Source organism: Harmonia axyridis, chromosome 5, assembly GCF_914767665.1.
Source record: "Harmonia axyridis chromosome 5, icHarAxyr1.1, whole genome shotgun sequence".
Classification (NCBI taxonomy): domain Eukaryota; kingdom Metazoa; phylum Arthropoda; class Insecta; order Coleoptera; family Coccinellidae; genus Harmonia; species Harmonia axyridis.
The window spans coordinates 28206210-28229044 of NC_059505.1; the positions used below are offsets into that span (position 1 = coordinate 28206210).

Below are 22835 nucleotides of genomic sequence, written 5' to 3' on the forward strand. Positions count from 1 at the left end.
TTTCCCTGTTTCTGAATCATTTCCACTACATTCAGACGATTTGAAATGGCTTATTGCGTCACTCCCGATGATCCTGCTAATTCTTGTTGCGTTTAACATAAGTCTTGATCATGTAATGCCTCCAATTCTGCATCTTCAAAAACCTATTACCTCTTTTACAACTGAATATTCTAATTGAGATTTCTGATGAAAAATGTTATTTGCGAAAAACACTTAAATTAGTGAATTAATAGTCTATCACTAGCAATTAAATACCAAAAACCTTGATTTCAAATCTAAAAATGATTAACAATGAATTAATATTCTTAAAACTTCTACAATAGACTTAAATCCAGTTGCAATAACGTTCATTAAAATTTAATGGCGTCATTGAAATTCAAATACTCCTATTGGCTACCTGCACCATTCAATGGAAGATTAACATTTTAATGCGGCATTAAAGTTTTATTCTGCAACTGGGCATTGAAATTTTAATCCTCCATTGAATGGTGCAGGTAGCCAATAGGAGTATTTCAATTTCAATGACGCCATTAAATTTTAATGAACGTTATTGCTACCGGATTTAAGTCTATTATAGAAGTTCATAAGAGTATTAATTTATTGTTAATCATTTGTAGATTTGAAATCAAGGTTTTCAGTATTTAATTCATTTTATTTACTAGGGTTGAGTTGAACAGGATATGCACTTAGTGCATTACTGAACTCCGCCTTTTTTCACATATAATTTTTTATTTGAAGATAATAATCTGTAAAAAAATTTGATTGTGAAAATAAAGTCATTATTATTATTATTAATTACTATTGATAACCAAAGTGGTTGAGTATAAGGTACTTTTTCTCTCGAATATCTGATGTATTGAAAAAGGAGCAGAAGAATATAAGCATCAGGTGTGTTGCTCGAGGGCGAAAACGCTTTTACGAGGAGTGATGAGATCTTTTGAATATTGATTTTCCCATCCATTTCAAAAACGATTTCACTCAACTTTTGCCAGGATCAAACATAACACCGAAAAGTTCTCATCTTCAACAACATAATTCAAGAAAATTATGAATATTTAACGTGTGTAGGCGGAAGTTTCCGGTAAAATCAACTTTTTGAACTCGAATATTTGGTTATCATATTTTTCTTTCTTTGTTTTTTTTTTGTAAAAACTTCATTCCGTAGAATTATGACTTTATGGAATATGAAGTAGCAAAACCTTTTTTTAATTTTCTTTCAGGATCTAATAGTTAGGATACGAAGGGAACACATCTAAAATAAATTATATATAATGCGCTAAGTTTCCGTTAACCTTTAGTTTTACCTGTCAAAATTGCTTTAAACTCCAATAGAAATTCAGTGAACACGAACGTAGTTAGTTGAGAATTACCAACCAATTGTTAATATGACCAACCGAAAGTAATTTTTGATAGATTCGCCTATTGTCATTGAAACAATAGCATATTTGTAGCCATAGATATAAGGAGGATCACGCACTCCTAAGCCTAAGTTCGTAGTTCGAACCCTGGGCCAGGAGAGAAAATTTCTGGTTACGAAACTCCTGCAATTCAACTTATTAGGGATAGGAACACCAGTTACTCACCAATCGCGTTACATTCGCGATCGCTCCAGAAAAATACCGCTCCAAAATACCGCGATGTTGTAACTGTGGTTACAGGTAACAAAACCGTAGGCATTGACACTAAGTTGAGTACCAGCGACGGAGGAACGAAGGAAAGGAGACCGTTGAGATACCTAGACTATTTGTGGACTGTCCTGTTGAATGATAATTCATTGTTCATTGAGTTTCTACGTAATTCTAGAAGAACGTAGGCAAGCATAACAAAATGATAAAACTATAAAATTTTTTTAGTGGTCAGAATAACAACAAAGGTTAGAATCTTCGAAGGGCACCTCATTAAAAACAGATGGTGTAAACTCCAGTGGAAATATACCATCATCGGGTAATCTAGGTATTACGTGAAAGAAATTATACCTATGTGTATCTGGAATTTCATTGGAAAATTGACTGAATATTACAAATTGATAGATACTCATTTCAAATAGGTAATATCTAGAATCGTTTTTTTATTTATTTTACAGAGAATTTTTAAGTATATTTGCATTTCCGATTGATTCAATTGAGAATAAAGTTCAATTGTTGAAAGTAATCTCGGACTTACTAATTTACATTTGCTGCAACCAATTTTCATCGAAGAAATAATCAAAAAATATTCAAACAAAAACATCGAAAATATTGAAAATCATTAATCGAATTGTTCAGTTCTTATTTTGATACTATAGAAATCAAATATAATCCATTAGGCACTAAAAACACAATGGCAGAAACGATTTTTACGGAGTTACAGGTGAAGGAATTTCTTCTCATTGAACATGGCGGAAATGAATGTAAAAAATTATAAAAGCACTGACAGCAATAGTTTTCGAGCGATCATAAATGAATTTAGTTTTGTAAAAGGCACAGGCGTACTATTTTTTTTCACAAATATGAAAGTCAATACCAGTACGCACAACACTGTAGTTGCTGAAGACGTGGTATTCAACGTGAAACCTTAATGAGGTATCCATATTTACCAAACCTCGTTCAAATATCCCAAACCGTTTCGATGTTATTATTCGAAGTCCGGTGCCGGTACGCCGTAACTATCGTTACTTTGGAACCGGTTACTTTACGTTTGTGGAACGCGCGACCACGTTACTCGAAAATACCGTTTCAAAATCGCGGTATTGAAATACCATCCCATCCCTATAACTTATACACTAGGCATTTAGAAACTGAATTGTCTACTTGAATGCATGCTTCCGATGAAATGATGTTTTTTTTTCGATATTCTGCTCGAATCTCCGATGGTTCAAGCATAATACTTGAAATTGTTATTTTATAACTACACGAAAAATAAAATAATTCAATCAAATTTTGTTATCACTAAAATATTGATTTTTTTCAGTGTGGCATAGACTCTTCAAAATCCTCGCATACTAATCATACTAATTACCTTTAACTTTTCGAATAGGCGCACAAATATCTCTCCTCTGAAACCATCAGATGTCGATCCTAGTTGCAACACTATCTGATACGTTGGTTTTCGACATCCTGGGTCGCTTTCGGTCCAACGTCTCCGGCATCCTTTTCGACCGGTAATTAATAAACCATGGCCACCGCGCTTTAATCAGATTTCAAACTCGAACTACCAGGACCTGCCCGCTTTGCGAAAACCCGCCTGTTTCAACCCCCAGTTCGAAATTGTTCGCTTGGAATAATTTCTCATAACAACGTTCGACTGTGGTCTACTCAACTTAGGGAAATTCAGACTGGAACACCTCATTAAACCGAAAACAGAGGCGGCTGGTTACGTTTTCTTCATACGGACTTCATAGTCGCCGCGAAATCGATATTTAATGAATATGCTAGCACCTGAATTATAATTTGAGTGTAAGGTTATGTCTGGGAGTACGGTTGACATATCGCCAAATGTAACATATTTATTTAATCGAAAATCAAAAAGAAAACAGCAAATTCTGCATTATGCCTTATGATTTCTCTATATTCCATAAAATTCAAAGTATTGTAAATTGAAATCCACTTTTGCATGCTAAACAAGGCTTTGAAAACCATAAAATGATTTCATTTGGGTCAAATATCATTATGCCTCTCTCATAAAAGCCCTCGTCCCAATGGCAAACAATTTGAACAGTCGATTTTCATCAGCTTCTGTTGAAGCGAATTTTTCACCAGCAAAATTGTTCGCCATGGTAATCACTTAGTGACCGATCCGGACTATAAGGTGGATGCATAAGAGCCTCCAAATCAAGATCCAGGAGCTTCTGGCGAGACACTATTTTATTTTTGTTCTGGCGTTGTCCTGTTGGAAAACAATTCCTCTCCTATTGGCCAAAGCTGACTGCTTCTGGGCGATTGCTTTTTACAGGCCCATTTGTTGACAGTACAGTTCCGAATTAACAGTTGTGCCGTAGAGGTGGAGGTGGTAGTAGATAATTCCTTGTCAATCTCACCAAACATACAGTAGCTTGGTTAGCGCTTCGGCTAGCTCACCGCTTTTCGACCACGGCCGTTTTGCTTGACGTTGTGGTAAGTGACCCTCTTTTCATCACCAATAACCAACCGCTTCAAAAATGGGTCGATTTTGTTGCGATTTAGCAATGATTCGCAGATATTCGCTCCATAAGGTTTTTTTGCGTTAACTCGTGTGGTACCCATACATCGAGCTTCTTCTTGAGACCAGCCTGATGCAAATAGTTCCAAAGAGTTTTTTTGTGCAATTAACAGCTCTTGGACAATGCGTACATGGCGGTCGGACTCGATCATGTCCAAGATTTTATCGACATGTTCGACAATTGGTCTTCCAGTGCATGGTGCATCTTTGACATCGAAATTATCGGAACGGAATAGACCAAAATTACCCTACCCTTATAAGTGTGCTGATATCATTGCACAGGCATACAACTTAGAGAAAAAGAAAAGGAAGAAGAAATTCATGGTATACAATATGATTTTATGTTTGTAACCCAGGAATAAAACTGGGAAAAGGAGAGTTCAGTGAAGTAAGTTGAGCAGTTGAGATAGTAGAGTGTTCAGTAGGATGTTTCCAAGTGTTATACCACAATAAAGTTCTTGTCTGTCGTCCATCGGTGTTTTAATAATCCCCACGAAAACGCGATACCCCAAAGGTTCCTTTTTACTAAACCTAATATCACGAATCCTAGAAGAAGCGACTGATTAGGCAATGAAAGGTATCAAACGTTTTTTAAGCGTGTATCTTCTACTGATTAAATAGCATAACCTATCGAATATAAATGACACAAGTAATGTCAATAATTCCTATTGAAAAACCCTTTATAGTTTCGTCAAAAAGAGAATTCTCCTCGTTACTGGAGAAGGAAGAGACGAGCAGCACATTGTTTATTTATATGAATGAACTCCCACTTGGAATTTATGAATTCCGATGCACACAAGTTTTCGGAAAAAGTGGCAATCAGTCTTTGGCCGTGACGTGACAAAAGTCGGTTAGTTCAGCGGTGAATAATGGACCGATGTTGGGATGTTTGAATGCGGAATGGCCGTTTGAGTAATGCCCGGATCCTTCTGCCTCCCTCAAAAATTTATTTATCGCAGGGAACTTCACGAGTACATAAGCGACACGTCATTTTTCAGCTTTTTGTCGCGGAAGTTTTCGTGTAGTTCGGGCGCGAGATCATAGATACGCCGCAATGAAGTCGAATGCGACCAGAGACCATGAATTACCGAGATTGATTTACTTTCGTCGCCCGCGAACACAACAGTTGGGCCCGAGACTGGCATTCGGATTCGGATTCTTCGTTCGACATATCGACGAAGTTTTTGGTTTTTATACAGATGTTGGTGAACATTCCGTTCGATAATATTCTAATGTAACTTCTATACTATTGAACTGCTCTATAAAATGAAGTGTTTGGGATTTAGATGTATCGTAAATCAATTGATTGAATCATGTTTAAAGGTTAGAATACAGATGGTGGAAATAAACGGAATAAGATCTTCTTCCGCGATATTTTAGAGTGTGGTGTGCCTCAGGTTTCAATTTAAGGGCCGCTATTGTTTATCCTACTTGTGAATGACTTCCCTTACATTGGCTGCGTTCAGCGGACACAAAAATTGTTAAACAGTTGGAAGAATTTTCGCTGAATGAATCTGATCAGTGGGCGCATACTCAACGTGTTTGTGAGCGGACGCCATTTTTCTGAGCGACTCTGAATTAGGCTCACTAAGCTCAACACGTTGTGAGAACTGTCAAAACAGAGGTTTTAGAGGTTAGGTATTTTCTAACCGTTCAGAAAACAGCTCAGTGATTACTTTAGGATCTGTGAGCGCTCAGTGATCAGATTTGCAACTGCTCTCTCCGTTGAACGCAACCATTGTGGATAGTCCTCTCGTCTTGACAATGTTTGAAGCAGACAATACATTGCTATGTTCTACCCGAACCATGAATGAAGCTCTGGAGGAGACAAAATTGCGTTTGTCTTAGTTAGTAGTTTCTTAGCAATCTTATAATTCTGAATACTGGTAAGACTGCATTTATTGGCTACACACTTAAAAACACAGAATCTATCATTATTCAGGCTCATGTAAGAAAAGGTAAAAAACAATGCATCCAAGAAAAACTAATGAAACCTAAGGAAGATTAATATATCAACCTATTGCAAAATATTCGTATTTAAAATAGTATTATTACTTTTGGTTCGTTCAGGCTTCAAACGGAATTCAGAGAAAGTTTTTTAATGGAAAGAAAATTATGTTTCAAATGGATTTTCGTTCATTATTCATAACCCAGCATCATTTATTGCTTCGGTCGGCAACTTCAATATAGAAAGAATTTCTTTGGGGTTGCTTCTCAAAGATACCATAAAATCCAACATTTTTTCACCACCACCAATGGACTAGTTTATATAGCTAGTATAGAGCAAAACTGATAAATCAGTGAAAAAATTTTGAAAATCCATCAATAAATGACTGAGAAATAGATTATTCAAATTTACGTATTTTAGCGCGGAACGTCTTTGGTCTGTGACGTCACGGCACTTGCCTGTGATCGCTACACCATAAATTACGTTTAAATACTTAGCCGCGTCAAGGCTCTCGCGCCGTTTGTAGTTGTACAGTGTAGTTTTAACTCGAGTTTTGTTTTTATGTCACCATAATGGAAGAAGGCTTCGTGAAAGGACAAAGTGACAATTTGCCTTAAATAGATATATTCGCAGTGATGGAGTTTTTTTCTTCAAATCCATCTTATGTCAGTGCTGAAATAAAAGGAGTTAAACTTTTCAAGTGTATCTACTTTTGAGTTTGCTTCATCATGGTTCAACTCATAACGATGATTTATTTAAAAAATGTTTCATAAACAGTTTGTAGTTGAGTACTGGTTGTTGAAGTCTATCAATGGCAAAACATATTTATGTGAGGAGTAAAAAGTAAAAAGAGAAAATAGTAATTTATATGTATGTATATAGTAAGTTATTTCAGCCATCGTGAAACGAGCAAAACACGACACGAACGGCACAAGTGCTTGTACTTAAATTAGAATTAATCCTTAACAAAAAAATGAAAACTAGTCCATTAGGAAGTAGTTGAACACCATTTTACAAAAAATGTTATTCCTTAATGATATCAAGTCATGGTATCACGGTTGAACACGTCCTACCAAAATTGTTCCATCATAAAAAAGATGCAACAATCCTACTCGGAAAAGATTCTACAGCAATAGAAATCATATGGCTCCAAAATTTTCCGATTGAGTAACAGATTTTTCAAACATCAATCTGCGTTATCATCATTCACTTGTTTGATTGATCGAAGAGTCATTACTCTTCGACTGATTAAAACAAAATTAACAAAATTATATCAAATGGATTCAAAAACAACCAACGAAATAACCTTTGAATGTTATTTCAAGATGTGGAAGAAGGAATTATCGAGAATTGCCGATTCAAAACTCAGTGGACTATCGGTACTTTCTAAATATGAGGTGCAGTTATTTCCTGACATATTTTATTACTCAAAATATTTTGTAAATTACCAGTATCGAAGGCCAAGACGGAAAAAACTTATTCTACCCTCAATAGACTGAAAACGTATTTAAGAAGTACAATGGGAAGTGAGAGATTGAATGGAATCGCTCTGTTGTATATTCATTTTGAATTCGATATCGAGAATGTATTAGATATCCTAGGAACATCTCAAAGAAAATTTTAATATTTAAAATATTTACTTGTATCTTTAGTATTTACTTCAACCTTCAGTTCCAACTCCGAATTATAGAATGAATTTTTCATATTTAATTTTTTACACACGAGTACACGAGTAACCGAGTTATTTATAATCCAACTGCAGAAGGCATTGATATTCTTCCACTAGTTCAAAACTCAAAAACAAGTCACGAAGTTGAATGAACTAGTGTTAGAATGAGCCTCTTGTACGAGTAGTATTTATTATTTTTTCTAATTGAATGAATTTTTATTGGAATTGATGGAATATTTCCATAAATTTCGTTTATTTATAGTGATTAAAAATGTTGTTCGACAAAACTTTTCAGTATTACAAATTTGAAAGATAATAGAATTGTAGGTTTCATTTTACTCCAAGGTCATTTTATTTTACTCAAGAACATCGGATTTCAACATTATTATTACGGCCTTGAATTTCGCTGGCGTGTTATGCACTTGTCTAGTGTAGTCTAGCCCGGATATGCTACTAATGAGATCATCGATTTCCCCCTAAGCTATACCTACCTGTAATTTGTGACATAGTGCTGACAGAGTTGGAAGGGGATGTGGTCGTCTTCTTCCCCCCATGTCCCAAACGTAATTCTGAATACATATGGTCGTGCATTATCTTGTTTAAACAGTGGTTTACGAAGGATCCTGAGGAGGGGTGAGACATGCTCTAGATTCAATATTAGAGTCCCTGGTGACCTCCCACAAACTTTTCTAGGATAATTCAAATGGAAAAGGTTGTGTGCAAATAGTGGAGACATGAGTTCGTCGAAATTCTGCAAATTGTAACAGTTTTTGGAATTTTGTTCAATAAACATTGATTTTCTTCGGTCATCTGCATCTATTCTGAATTGATGGTTCAATGGATTAATTTTATGGTTTATTCATTCTGATTAATGCTGGGGCAGATTTGATTGCTTCAAAGGCATGGAGGATGGAAATCATCAACGGTTTCTGACCCATATACTGCGAAATCTTTCAGAAATGAACTGCACATAGCAGATAAAATATTTGGAGGAGAGCGTCGAAGAAAAATATGTCAGAACTATTATTAATGTGAAAGAAAACCGCAAATTCGCTGACTATTCAGATATTATCTTCTTCGAGTACCATCCTCATTATTGAAGGTTGGTAACAATCAAAGAAAAGAACGGAGATCCCACAAGGAAAATTGCAAACCGTAGACAGGTGTCTACGATCAGCATTTTTCCTTGATAGCCCGATATTCTTTTTTTTTTTGAAAAATCCTCTCGTTATCCTTTACACATGTTGTTAACAATATTGACATACAGGGTGATTCATTTGTAAATTGGTGGAAACTAAGGGTAGATGAAGGACACCGAGGCTGTCAGAATAACATTATTTTAAGGATCTGTCTCTCTTTGTTATCGAGATACTACTCGATTTATTGAGTATTAACATCGCAAACGGAAGTTCGAGAAATACTTTGCTCCCTTTAGTTTTTCTCCCTCGAATATCCCTTCATATTCAAGAAATATTGATATAAAGGGTTTTTTTTTTGGAGTTTAACCTTATTTAAAAATTTTTCGTAGGCCGGATTTAAAAAAAAATCAGTTGTTATGTTTGTATGAAGTATTTGTTGCAGAGAATAAACGTGCCAAATATCATGAAAATATGTAAGGTGTTTCGAAAGTATAGGTAATTGTAGCAATTGACCAAATCAATAAAACACTCTGTCTTGATTATGAAGAGAAATAGACCCTTAAAATATAGGTTATTCTGCATATTATATTTCGATCTTGCGTGGCACGAAACAATGAGGTTGTACTCATATGGGTTCAATCGCGAATGCTCTTCAGCCATCATTATTGTCTTCGACCTGGACCTTGTTTACCATCTATTTAACCCTCTATTATTAACTTCATGTGAATGATTAATTGAACGGGTACGTTAAGGTCGTTCACACGGAACTTTCGAAGTCGAATATGAAGAATCGTGAAAAATAGTTTGTATCATAATTTTCATCATAATTTAACCCCCCCCCCCTTTAACTTTTTTACTGAAAGAGGTACAAAAAAATGTTTCCTTCAAAAGTTTCACGAAATCGAGTAGTGTTTTTTGAAATGATTACCCAAAACGAAATATATACGGAGTGGCCAACATATTGATTGCAACTTCATTTTTTCAAACGGAACACCCTGTATATTTTTCTATATTTTACTAGCTCCTGTTCCCCTGATTTCGAATATATAACATATATTTGGCCTATCACTCTTATTCTGAGTACCACAAAGTTTCAAATTTTAAGGAGCACTTGGCATGCTCAGTAATCAGTTTTCAAGTAGTAGGCACCGATAACTCAAAGTGCTCTTTTTGGCAAATTTATGACATACGTTTTTCACTATGAATTGAAATTAGATGCAACTCCATGTATTCTCTACTAGTAGCTTTCTTAGGTTTATTGTTCTTCACATGAAGGGAAAATATTTCAAATTTTTCCACTTCTGTGTAGTGTATATTCGATAAATAGTTTCATTCAATGACAAACGTTTGTCATAAATCGTTGTGAACGAGATAACTCAAAAATAGGCATTTTGAATTATTGCAGCCTTCAAGTTGAAAACAGATTACTTAGCTTGCCAGGTGGTTTATAAAATTTGAAACTCTGTGGAACTCTGAATAAGAGAGATAGGCCAAACATATGTTATATACTCGAAATCAAGGGAAAAAGAGCTAGTGAAATATGGAAAAATATACAGGGTGCTCCATTTAAAATAATGAAGTTGCAATCAGTATGTTGACCACTCTGTATATACTTCATTTTGTGGAATCCTTTTAAAAAATACTAGTCGATTTCGTGAAACTTTTGTAGAAAACATTTTTTTATACCTCTTTCAGAAACAAAGTTGAAGGGGGGTCAAATTATGGTGAAAAACCCGGTACAAAACTTTTGTATTTTTCGTATAATAAAAATCTGGGATAAAAAACAGGGGTTGACACTTCAAATTCCAAAGTTGACCCGCGTACCCTCACAAGTAGGACTTAACAGAAAAAGGTGTTGGCATAAGTGGAATTTTCCCTCTAAAGCATCAACCTTCTATTCGAAACATTTTGCTGTTTCCTTTTCGGGATTTTTGACTGATTTAATTTGAAAAAATCACAAACAATACAGTAAAACGTCTCCCATCAAGCTTTGACATAAACCAAATCGGCAATCTCATCCTCGCCCTAAACACCGAAAATTCCAAAACCCAACCAAAGTATCACAAAAGATCCCCCTCACCCCATAATGTTGCACAGCATGTTTCCCCACCCTCCCCGAGAAACACGAGGATGTTAATCACGCGTCTCTGTATCTTCGCCCCGACTTACATGTCATAGATAAACGAGCCCCGTTCCTGCCGAAACGACTAATTATGATCGATGCGATTCTGTGTTCCGTTAGTAAATAGAAAAAGGCCATGAAAATAACGAAGCCTCTTTTCCGGGTAGGACGGGCCGGGAAGCAGAGGAGGGTGGGCGTCGGATTTTGGCCGCCTGCCACTGGCGCCCGGGATTGCTTTTGTTTCTTTATGTTTAATTTCTGTCGTAAAACTGTTTTGCCGCTTGATTAATTTTTCGAATTTATTATGGGAAAAATGCTACGCTCCCAACATGCGAATACATATATATATATGTATAGCGCCGTAGTGTTCTTCGGGCGCGCGGATATAGGTTTCTGTTCTGTTTATTTTTCCGGGCCCCGAGATGCATAGACCTCAACAACTAATAAATTCCGAGATGGGGGAATTGGACGATATTTCAAGATAGGAAGCGTCGCTTCATTTTCGCATAGTAATGGGATCTTGTGAAATATAGAAAAAAACACTGCGAACTTAGCATAATGGTTGTCGTAAAATATCTCGGATCATTAAAAAGAGCTGCGCACAAATTGAAGAAAAATAAAACTAGACCATTCTAGATTCGAAACAAAGTTTCCTGCGTCAAACTCTAGTTTCCTAACATAAAACCAAATATTCAGTAAATAATCCGGCTGATCTACCTAGCTGATAGTCGGTAGATCTACAGAGCCGAGAGATCAGTTGATTACATCTACACCTAAAGGATACCCAAATCAATAGGTAACAAGTATCGTCTATAACAGCTGATAACGCAAGTTAAATAGATGGTAGACGTGGAGTTGGCAGGAAGAAACTGTCATAGATGCCAAATATCAGGAATTGGATAGGATTGAACTTTGAGGACCTTATTAAAGCTGCTACAGATCGAGAAACCTTTAATGACGTGATCGCTAATCTCCGGTCACGAAGAAGGCAGAAACAGAAGGAGAACATCAATAGATCTATTCAAATATTAGCAATTTCTAAATTATTGAACTCAATTTTCGATCTTAAGGTCTTAGGTTTTGAAGGGTTCAGCAACATGAGGCAGAGCGTTTTCATTGTGTAGAATTATTTTATCGTGCCACTGCTCGTATTTTGGCTGTTTTTCGCGCAGTTCTCGACTGAAGATGCGATGCAGATAACCCTTGGAATCGCTTGAAAATAGCTTAGCGGGTAGCTTCTAATACCTATTATTATTATTATACTCGAACTAGGGTCGTTGTGGCTAGTTAAGCCTTCTGGGAACTGCGACCATGTAGATCTTTTTTCTCTACCCTACTCATTCATGGAAACCCAAGGATGTCGTCAATGGCGTTGATAAAACTGACAACCTTCTTAGGGGTCTTGGCCGTTACCTCAAGGGTATCCAGGTCCGGCTTACCCATATGAATGGTTCTACCAATGCTCGTATTGTGTCTTCCCCATATAAATGGTTCTTAGGCCAGTCAGCTCTGGACACTTGCATACCATGCGTTCAGCTGTTTCTGCTTCTGATCCACAGAGCTTGCAAATCTCATCTGCTGACTTTCCCATTCGGTAACGGTACAAATGATGTTTGTAGCCACAGTGCCCCGTCAGCAGTCCATCATCACCTGAAGCTCAGCTCGTGACAGCTTCAAGAGCATTCTGGCATAGGTAAGTGAAATCATCACGAATTTCTTGGAGTAATTCCAGGAGTGTTTGTCCAGTGGGTTATCAAGTTATTTAACTCTTATTGCTGGACCTCTGCCTTAGATTGGTCTTTTCCTGGCTTACAGAAAGGTTCAGGTCCAGCAGGTGTTAACCTTGATGCACTTTTTGCAAGTTGGCATTCTCGTTTGCTTCAACACCACAGTTCCCTGGTACCCAGAGTAGGATCACTTTATTGTCTCTGGCCAGTTGCTTTATGGTGTTACGGTACTCTCAGGTCAACAGAGACTCCTGGAAGTACGATTCCAGGGATCTTAGCGTGGTGTGGCTCTCCGTGCATCCGTTGAGGTTCATTTTAAGACACTCCTGACTGCATACATAAACAGCCAGTATCTCGATCTGAAAAATAGAGGGCTCATTTCCCAGGGCTTTAGAGATCCTCAATTTAGGTCCATATACCCCAATGCCAGTACCTTCCTCTGATTTTTATCCTTCGGCGAACCCTATGGATGACTTTTTGTCCAAACAATTTACGAAACTTATTGCACTAGGAAGGTCAGTTATAATCGTTTCAAAGGGCGTTTAACAATTAAAGATGGTTGGCATATCATCCGATGGTTTCGCCAAGAGGTTTGAATCTAGTTGATTCAATATCCTCATATGTCCAGCCCAGTTTCCAGGTAGGAGCTTTCCATTGAGGAAAATTTTTATAGCTTCCAGCAGGCTACTCGTACATTTCCTTCTAATGCCTACGAAAGCTTTTTTGCGTTTCAAGTTAAGCGTTTTTAAAGGTTTTCGGCTTTCCTTACACTAAAGAATATTTTGCATTGCCCCAAAGAAAGACAAAGAAACAAATTGCTAATCATCAGAAATCAGAAAAATATCTTGATCATTTTCCAGAACACGCTTCATCGGCATACAAAGAATTGTTCAATCCATCATTGCCACATCTACCCATTATCCGACAGATCCGGAATCTCCACGAACCCGTATCATAGCACTCCGAGAATGAACGACCTCGAACTCCTCAGGTAAATTCCCAAAAAAAACAATAATTCCCGGTGCCCCGACCCGTCAAAAAAAACCGCCCTCCGGATCGTCTTCCCCTCGTCCGAGCAACAATGAATCCCGAAATCAGATTCGGCGTCGAAAATAATATTTCAAACCGTACGCCGCGGTTCTGTGATCCGACAGGCGTGAGTATCTCCATCCGCGAGATTCTCTTTCATGTCTTATATCCCCGAAATAGCCCAGAGATTCCCCCCCTCCCCTCTGTGTTCGCGTGATAGATCGCTTCTTGATGTGACGGAAAAGATGAAATCTCGCGGACGCGCGCCATTTGCATCAGAAAAATGATCAACCCGCGCGAGCAGCGCTCATCCACCTCGATGAATTCGACCCAGGTTTTTTTTTTGTATTCCACAGGAAATTTTCGCGGCTTGTTGGAGCGATATAATCCGGTCCCGAATGGTGGGTGGGATTGAGATGCGAATAACGTATGTCTGGAAAGTTTTGGCGTGAATTTTTCGTGCGAATTTAAGAAGAAAACATGGTTTTACGGCAATTCTTCAGAACTGGTTTATCAAACAACAACATAGGTGAAGTTAAGGATTTCCTCAATCAAAAATTTGTAGCCATCAAAAGTTTAAGTATAATTGAAATAACTCAAACATTTCAGTTGGTTTCATAGATAATAATCATTTGGTTTCATACAAAATATTTAAATTCAGAAATAGTAGGTGATATGTCTGTTATTAAGTTAAGTTAGAAAAAGAAAAATTGAGTGACAGTGTCATAGACACTGAAATGAGAGCATCGATTTGAGAAATGAGAATTGAAAATCTATAATAGCCAAGAATAGAATTGGAGAGAGATATCAAGCGGAAAAATTATCTATCAATTGGAGCCCCACGGTGGGCGCCAATTGATATGGATCTCCTCAATATGAATTTTGAATATTTTCCTAATCTACCAAACTATTAAAATGAAATTCATTCGAGAATTGGAAAACACTTACCTAAAAAATTTTCTTTTCCATACAGTCCAGTTCTGTATTTTCTTCCTTGAAACTGAAAATCATATTCCATACTACTTTCCAATTCCAAATTCCATAGTCTTTCAAATTCAGCTCCAACTTTTTTTCAAATTCCAATTTGAACTCTTTAATATTGTGATCTTCACTCGTTTATATATTTTCTTCTCAAACTCCTAACTTTCTTCGATTCTATCGATATCAAATTCACATTCCCTAAAATAATCTCCTTCAAATTTCTCTAATTTTCCGCTTGACATCTCTCTACAACTCTTTTTTCGCTATCCTGGATTTTCAATTCTCATTTTTCAAATCGATATTCTCATTTCGTTTATGGACTGTCTATGACAATGTCACTCAACTTATCTTTTTCTAACTTAATTTAATGACAAACATATCACCTATTATTTCTGAATTTAAATATATTGTATGAAACCAAATGATTATCTATGAAACCAACTGAAATATTTGAGTTATTTCAATTATACTTAAACTTTTAATGGCTACAAATTTTTGATTGAGGAAATCCATAACAGTACGCATCGCATCAGCCTTGGACCATTCGAACATATATCTCCAAATTCTACTGAAAATCGTCTTAATTGTTACTCGTTCACTGCTACTCTATTATGGGTATCGGGGCATCGGGGTATTGACGAAAATGAAGAAGCCGACGAACCCGCAAAAAGGGCATCAAGGTTGACATCTGTTGATCCTGAGCCCTTCTGTGAAACATACCAATAAAATACAGCGGACCAACAATGGGATTGGGACTATAGGAAAACCCTCTGAAGGAATATTCCAGGTCTTACTCAGGCAAAGAAATTTGTGGTGCTTTCACCGACCTATTGCAGGAAACTCCTGAAGCTACCAAGAGCTGAGCTTCGGGTAATGATGGGACTGCTGACAGGAAACTGTCAGTGCAAATACCTTTTGTACTGCATGGTAAACAGCATCAACAGCCTTCCTGGGTTTGTATGAATAGCTTGAGTTACCAACAAAAGATCAATTTAGACGCAGTTCCCGGAAGGATAACAGAGTTGCAACGACCCCGATTCAGTAATAATAATAGGTATGATTACTATGTGTATAGCCCGTATATCACCTTGGTTACTATGGTTAGTAAGTTGGTGGTCCATATATGTCAAATTCCTCAAAAACCGGTGACTATTACCTCAAACTTCGTTGAGTAATCTGTCACCAGAGCAACCGTACTTTTATTCTGGTTAGGTTCCGCAACCACGCCCACTCCGGATGGCAGTTGTCATTTTAATTATCAGATTATTGTTTATGGATATTCTCCATGACATCGAACACTCAAAAACTTCATTATTTCAATTATGAAACAAATACCCCTCAGAGCCATTAACAACTATTAGTTATTTACAAATTGAAAGAGATCAACCATTTATAACCTCCAAAATTATGTCGAAGAAAAATTTAATTGACCATTGAAAAGTGTCAAGTGGTCAATTACGAAGTAGGTTACCTTCATGTACGGTATTCGAAAGAGCATAATCTACCTGGCTGGGGGTCAATAACTAATTTTACCAGATTTAAGTATCGACCAAGGTTAGTAATCGATAGACCTTGGGAATCGACCACATCTCTACCGGAAATTAGACCTCGGATGCGCTAGTAGTTGGTAGCAAGACATTTTGTGAAAACTCACTACTAGAAGTTTAGTCGTGGCTTTACAACTGCTTCATTGTCAATGTTATCGCCAATTCGCCAACGACGCTGGACGTTGTACCTAAAATTTTCCCAATTTGCATCAGAAAAATTATCATCTGGCGGCGTTCATCCGCTTTGATAAATTCAACCCCGGTTTTTTTTTTTTTTGATATTCTCCGGATATTCACGTGGCTTGTTGGAGCTCGATATGATCACGTCCCCGAACGAACGTAAGGGGTGGGGGGGGTGGTGGGGATGGAATGTGGTACCTCTCCCAGGATCGGAATTGAAATGCAAATATTTCAGGGAAGGGAAACTATGGCTCGTGTCGTGAATTTTAATCGCCCCCAGGCTCTACGACACGGCCGTTTGGGTTTGAAGTCCTGTTTAATTTCAAGGCGATCCGTTTTTCAGATTGGTCCCCGTGTTCCTCCATCTTTACGTTCGATGTTTTCGTGTTCCTTCTGTTTTGACGTGATTTATTTCCATGTGACGGAGACCGTAGACGTTTCTCGTTTAGATGTTTTTCTGTTTGGGCGGGTCACATACGAAACTGCGATTCGGACTGATTTTTGTTGATATAAAAAAATTTCCATACAAAAAATTTCAAATGTCCTGTTATTTCTTCAGAGAGATGAATATTGGTTACAACTGATTTCTACGTTATTCAGGGTGTTCTTTAATTGGAGGTACAATTGGTACGAACGAAAATTTAAAATTCAGAAATTGTAAATTGAAATTCAGGATTGGTTACATAGGGTATGGTCCGTATATCGCCGAGAATTTTAGAGCAGTACTAGTGGTTTTCAATGTTTCAGGTAACCTACTTCGTAATTGACCACTTGACACTTTTCAATGGTCAATTAAATTTTTCTTCGACATAGTTTTGGAGGTTATAAATGGTTGATCTCTTTCAATTTGTAAATAACTAATAGTTGTTAATGGCTCTGAGGGGTATTTGTTTCATAATTGAAATAATGAAGGTTTTGAGTGTTCGATGTCATGGAGAATATCCATAAACAATAATCTGATAATTAAAATGACAACTGCCATCCGGAGTGGGCGTGGTTACGGAACCTAACCAGAATAAAAGTACGGTTGCTCTGGTGACAGATTACTCAACGAAGTTTGAGGTAATAGTCACCGGTTTTTGAATTATTATTAAGTTAAGAAAGGTATTTTTATTTAGGTTACACACCAACAATGATCTATTGAGCATTCAATTTTCCCTACTGGAAATTAAAACATTTCTAAATGTACCAAAACAATTGTTATTGAATTACCAAAGGCGCTTTTATTTAGATTACCCACCAACAATAATCTATAAAGCATTCAATTGGTATGAATCGTCAAAAATTAATACTTGTTGTGAATGAATGAGAGTTCCAAATCATAACCAACAGCGTAAATGGAACCTATAACTTTAAGAAATTTGTAACATGTCGGTTGTGCTCAGGTACATACGAGAAAATGGTATAAATTGAAAAAAAAAATGAGTCCTACTTTTTTTTTGGTAATTCTATTGCTATTTCAGCGGCATCGCAGAACTGACATGGACGGCATGCAATGTCATTGTAAGTGCAAGACATGCATTCCCCTTCTGAAATAACGTACAATATGTCTCGAAAGTTATCGTACAAATTTCAACTGTATGAACAAATTTGAAGATTCAAAATGTCTCGGCTTTGAAAACACTATTTTTTCAATGATTTATCAACGATATATCGTGCAATAACAGAATGTAACTAGACTTTACCATACCTCCCATATCTGGGATGGCTGATGGCTTCAAGGAGGCTACTTGCTCACTTACAAGTTTCTTATGTAGAGCAGATTATTTTATTGGTTGTATCAACTTTGGTGCTCTTTCCGCAAGTTCATCGCCTTTTTCTTTTCCTTCAATGTCCCCGTAGCCTATCTATGTAATACCTGTGTTGCATATTGTACTGGTATCTCACATATCGGCACTGTTCGGAATTACTTATGACATTATCTGAAATTGAATTGATAACTTCTGAAATACATTTTTCCTTTTCTGAAATACAATTTGCTGTTTCTGAAATTCAATTCACAGTTCTGAATTACAACTTTAATTTTCTAAATTCCAACATCCTAATATGAATTTCAATTTCGTTTTCCTGATATTAAATTATCTATTCTTAAATCGATTTTTTTTCCTGAATATACTTCCCTATTATAAAATACTTGTTCCCTTTTCAAAAGTTGAATTTCAAGAACTACAATTAGAACAGATGTAGTGACACGCAAAATATCGACGTTTACCTATGACCTATAGGTATGTGTTAGAGAAGAAATTCGTATGAAAACACTTCCGACCCAATCTCAATTCAAATAACAAATTTCAACAAAATCGGACAAGCAGAATGCAAGAATTCGTGATGGTACCATCTGCAACCCAAAAGGTGTTTCATGATGAAGGATTTACGAAATAATTATGTTATCTTAGAAGCGGTTGAGTTGGAATACTCAGAGATAGTTCTGTACATTAACGAGCACAATCTTATGATTCAACAACTACCCTAATAATCCAAGAAGATCTCAGGATAAAACACTAGAGATGTGATTCCTGAGATACCGCCAAGTTCAATAACTGATATATTTGCAAAATGTTATCCATCCAGCTACCTGGAACAGCACATCTTATAATCTTTCCATTGGAAAGATCCATCACGTGGAAAAATTATCGAATCCCCTTTTTGATTCTTTTGTCTGGTGTCCCTCAACTAATCCATAAACAATTATATCATTATATCTAGTGTACAGAGAGGAAAATTTTCCAGGTTAATTTATTATTTCGAATGTTTGAATGTTGTTTCGATAGAAAATATCGAATTTTCTATATTTGAATAATTTATGAAGGTATTAATATTGATAGCAATAAATTTTTGAACGTTTCATTGGTTTTCATATTTCCATGATGAAAAACTATTGTTTTCAATAAAAGCTATGACACGATTCCCATTGTTGAAATAACCGTGATTGTTTTTATAACATTGAAAAAATATATGTTGATGGCAGATGACTTGATTGGGACACATACTGATTCTTTCAGAGGAAGTATAATTTCGAGAGGTTGACGGAAATTCGATTTATCTTCTGCGTTTGTCACTACAAATGCAGATATGATATTTCCAATAGGAATGATACAATTTGAAATGGTTACAATATCAACTCTGTGTTTTGACATTTACTATTGTATTGTAAACATATTAGGAAGTGGTACTAAGTACAGCTCAATACTTAGTAATACTTGTATCGTGTGATGAAAATTCATTATCAAATTTATCTTCAATAGGACGAATATAGATGCGTCAACCTGAGAATATCATCCAGACTTTCTCGCAGTATTTACGAATAAACCGTAATTTTGATTTCCATGATTAAATCATAATCTACTGAACACAAACATCGTTCCTATAGGAAAATCCAATACATGTTGAATTAAAATAGATAATCATTGCAATTCCATTTTCTGATATTTTTCACCAATTTTTCTTTTAACAATCTCTTCAAGATGTTTTTCAATTTTATTGGTAATTCACGATAACCAATTCTCATTCACAACACTCTCAGAAAGCATCAACTCTCGTCGTCTCATTGATTTTGTTTTTCAGAAAAAAACATTGAATATAAGCTCGAATAAATATCAGCTGACGATGTTGTTTTTGGATATTCAAGAAAATTGAATATCTTAGAAAAAGTTTTTTGTACATACCAATCTCTACTAGCAGGAGAATATCTCGGATTCCTGAAAAAAAAAATACACATTAGTGTTATCCGTAGTAAGTGTTCAGTAACTTATTCAAAATACATCGATCGCATAATGTACACGTAAATTATTCGATAGATTATTATTGATCAATAAAATAAAGTAGACAATCGGAGATATTCGTCCCGTTGAATAATACATTATTGCGTTCATTCATTGAATTATTTTGTGAATAAAACAGAGGTAAAAAGGAATATACATATTTTTATTGCCATAATTTACTTTTCGTTCAATATCAATCTGACGAAACAAAATGGCGAATGCGAAGGTATACACAACTTTTTAAGGGATACATCAATATTCGTTATATAAATAGTTATACATTGATCCTGTCCTGAAATGATATAGTTATATGTCCATTTTTGCTATATTTGAAAATCAAATTTCGTCCCAGAATCACTATCACTGTTACTAATGTCAGTAACTCAACATGTTACCAAAAAGGAGCATAAAATAAATTCGCTACCAAAGATGGCGACCGCTCTGTAGCATACGTTACGTAGCGGAAACTGATAGAATGCGCTCAGCAGAAAATTCATAGAATATTGACAACTGTTCCTCAAGTGTTGAGTCTGTTGAACGTGCCCATTGTTCGGAAAATCTGACACGGAACTTTTGATGCTTGGTACTATTTATTATTATTATTATTTGAACTTGGGTCGTTTTGCTTCGGTAAGCCTTCCGGGAACTGCGACCATGCAGATCTTTTGTTCACTACCCTACTCATTCATAGAAACCCAGGGAGGTCGTCAACGACGTTAATAAAATTGACAACCTTCCTAGGGGCCTTGGCCATTACCCCTCTGGTATCCAGGACCGGCTTGCCCATGTGAATGGCTCTTAGGCTAGCCAGCTCTGGACACTTGCATATCAAGTGTTCAGCCGTTTCTACTTCCGAACCACAGAGCCTGCAAATCTTGTCTGCTGACTTACCCATACGGTACAAATGATGTTTGTACCGACAGTGCCCCGTCAGCAGTCCCACCATCACCCGAAGCTCTGCTCGCGACAGCTTCAGGAGCTTTCTGGTGTAAGTAGGTGAAATCTTCACGAATTTCTTTGCCTGAGCAAGTCTAGGAGTGTTAGTCCAGTGGATTGTCCTACTGTTCAACTCCCATAGCTGGACCGCAGCTTTGTATTGGTCTTTTCCTATCCCACAGAAAGGCTCAGGTCCAGCAGGTCTTAACCTTGATGCACTTTTTGCAAGCTCATCCGCTCTCTCATTTCCTTCAACCCCACAGTGCCCTGGTACCCATAGTAGAGTCACCTTATTTCCTCTGGCCAGTTGCTTTATGGTGTTACCGCACTCCCAAGTCAGCAGAGACCCCTGACAGCACGATTCCAGGGATCTCAGCGTGGTTTGGCTGTCCGTGGTGATGTAGATATGCGCCCCTTTGAGGTTCATTTTGAGACTCTCCTGGGCGTATAACATATATAATGCTTGGTACTAACAAGAATAGACTTGTTGCCATTTGTTACTTGCTCAAATTTTGTTGTGAAATTTTCTGTCATTTGAGGTTAGTGTTATTATTTATTTTTGAACTGCGTGCATTAGCGCTACCGGTGTCGACTGTCGATCATAGATATTCGACTGAGAAAAATTGACGGGCCAGGATCTCTGTGATTATGGCAATTTTGGTTAGGAGCTGACGGTGATCATTTGCGATTTCTCGGATTTTTCTTCCATTGTGGGATTTATTTCGTTAATAGTATTTTGTGCATCACTGACAATCCAAGCCCTTTTTCGTTTTGGAGAAACTGGTATTTTCCGTATTTTTCTCGAAGGAAGCTTATTTAAGATTCTACTGCTCTAATTGCATGTGGTGATCTTTGGAATTTCCGTCAATCAGGTATGTTTCGTAGTGTACACTTTCTGTAATGCTTCTCACCATCTGATATTTCCTCTTTAATAGCTATTGCCGTATACTGAAAATTCCACTCAGTGGAAAAGAAGTCTCATTGACTGTACCCGAACAACTGGGTATGTATTGAAAAGTTCCTCGTTCTTTCTTGTGTTTAATAGTGATCAATTTCTCTTCTACGTGATAAAGATGAAATTCAACTTAACTGTCGAAACCTCATTTACAAGGTGTTAGTAGAACGTCGTTGTGTCGTAACGTCTTGGTGGAGCACCACATTTTCTACGTAGAATTGTGAGATTATTGCTGAGTTATCGATAACTCTGGAGGTCGATTTCAAGGGACAGCCAACTTGGAATCGAGGAGATTGGGAAAGTATAGGCGTAGTTCCTGAGAGGAGAACCATCAAGTTGGGGACCATTGAGGATTTTAACGCAAGTTCTGGATTGTTGAAATATCTGTATTTATGAAAGTTGCCTATTCCTAATAATTTTCTATTGATATACTATTTATGAAGAACTTTATTACCACGCACGTCCAAACTGCGAAGACTTTCAGTTTCATAAAGATAACATTATCTCATTACTTTTGTCGATATACCACTTACAAGTAAGTTTATTTTCATGCAAGTATTATAGAGAAAGTTATCATTATTAGATCATTAGTAGGATTACAATCCTCATTGTCTGACGACATACCGATGATTATCTCATTTGTGAGGTACTAATTGAACGTAATT

At 36.7% G+C, this 22835-nt stretch overlaps 1 protein-coding gene across 6 annotated transcripts in view; it reads right to left on the bottom strand.

Moving 5' to 3' along the window:
• The window catches only part of LOC123679897 (calmodulin-binding transcription activator 2), a 274862-nt gene extending 254644 nt beyond the window's left edge, over positions 1-20218 (bottom strand). For all 6 annotated transcript variants that reach the window (XM_045617454.1, XM_045617450.1, XM_045617452.1 and 3 more), the window contains exon 1: positions 20184-20218. The gene's annotated coding sequence lies outside the window, so the exon portion shown is untranslated. The remainder of the gene's footprint in view (positions 1-20183) is intronic.
• Between the last annotated feature and the right edge of the window lie 2617 nt (positions 20219-22835).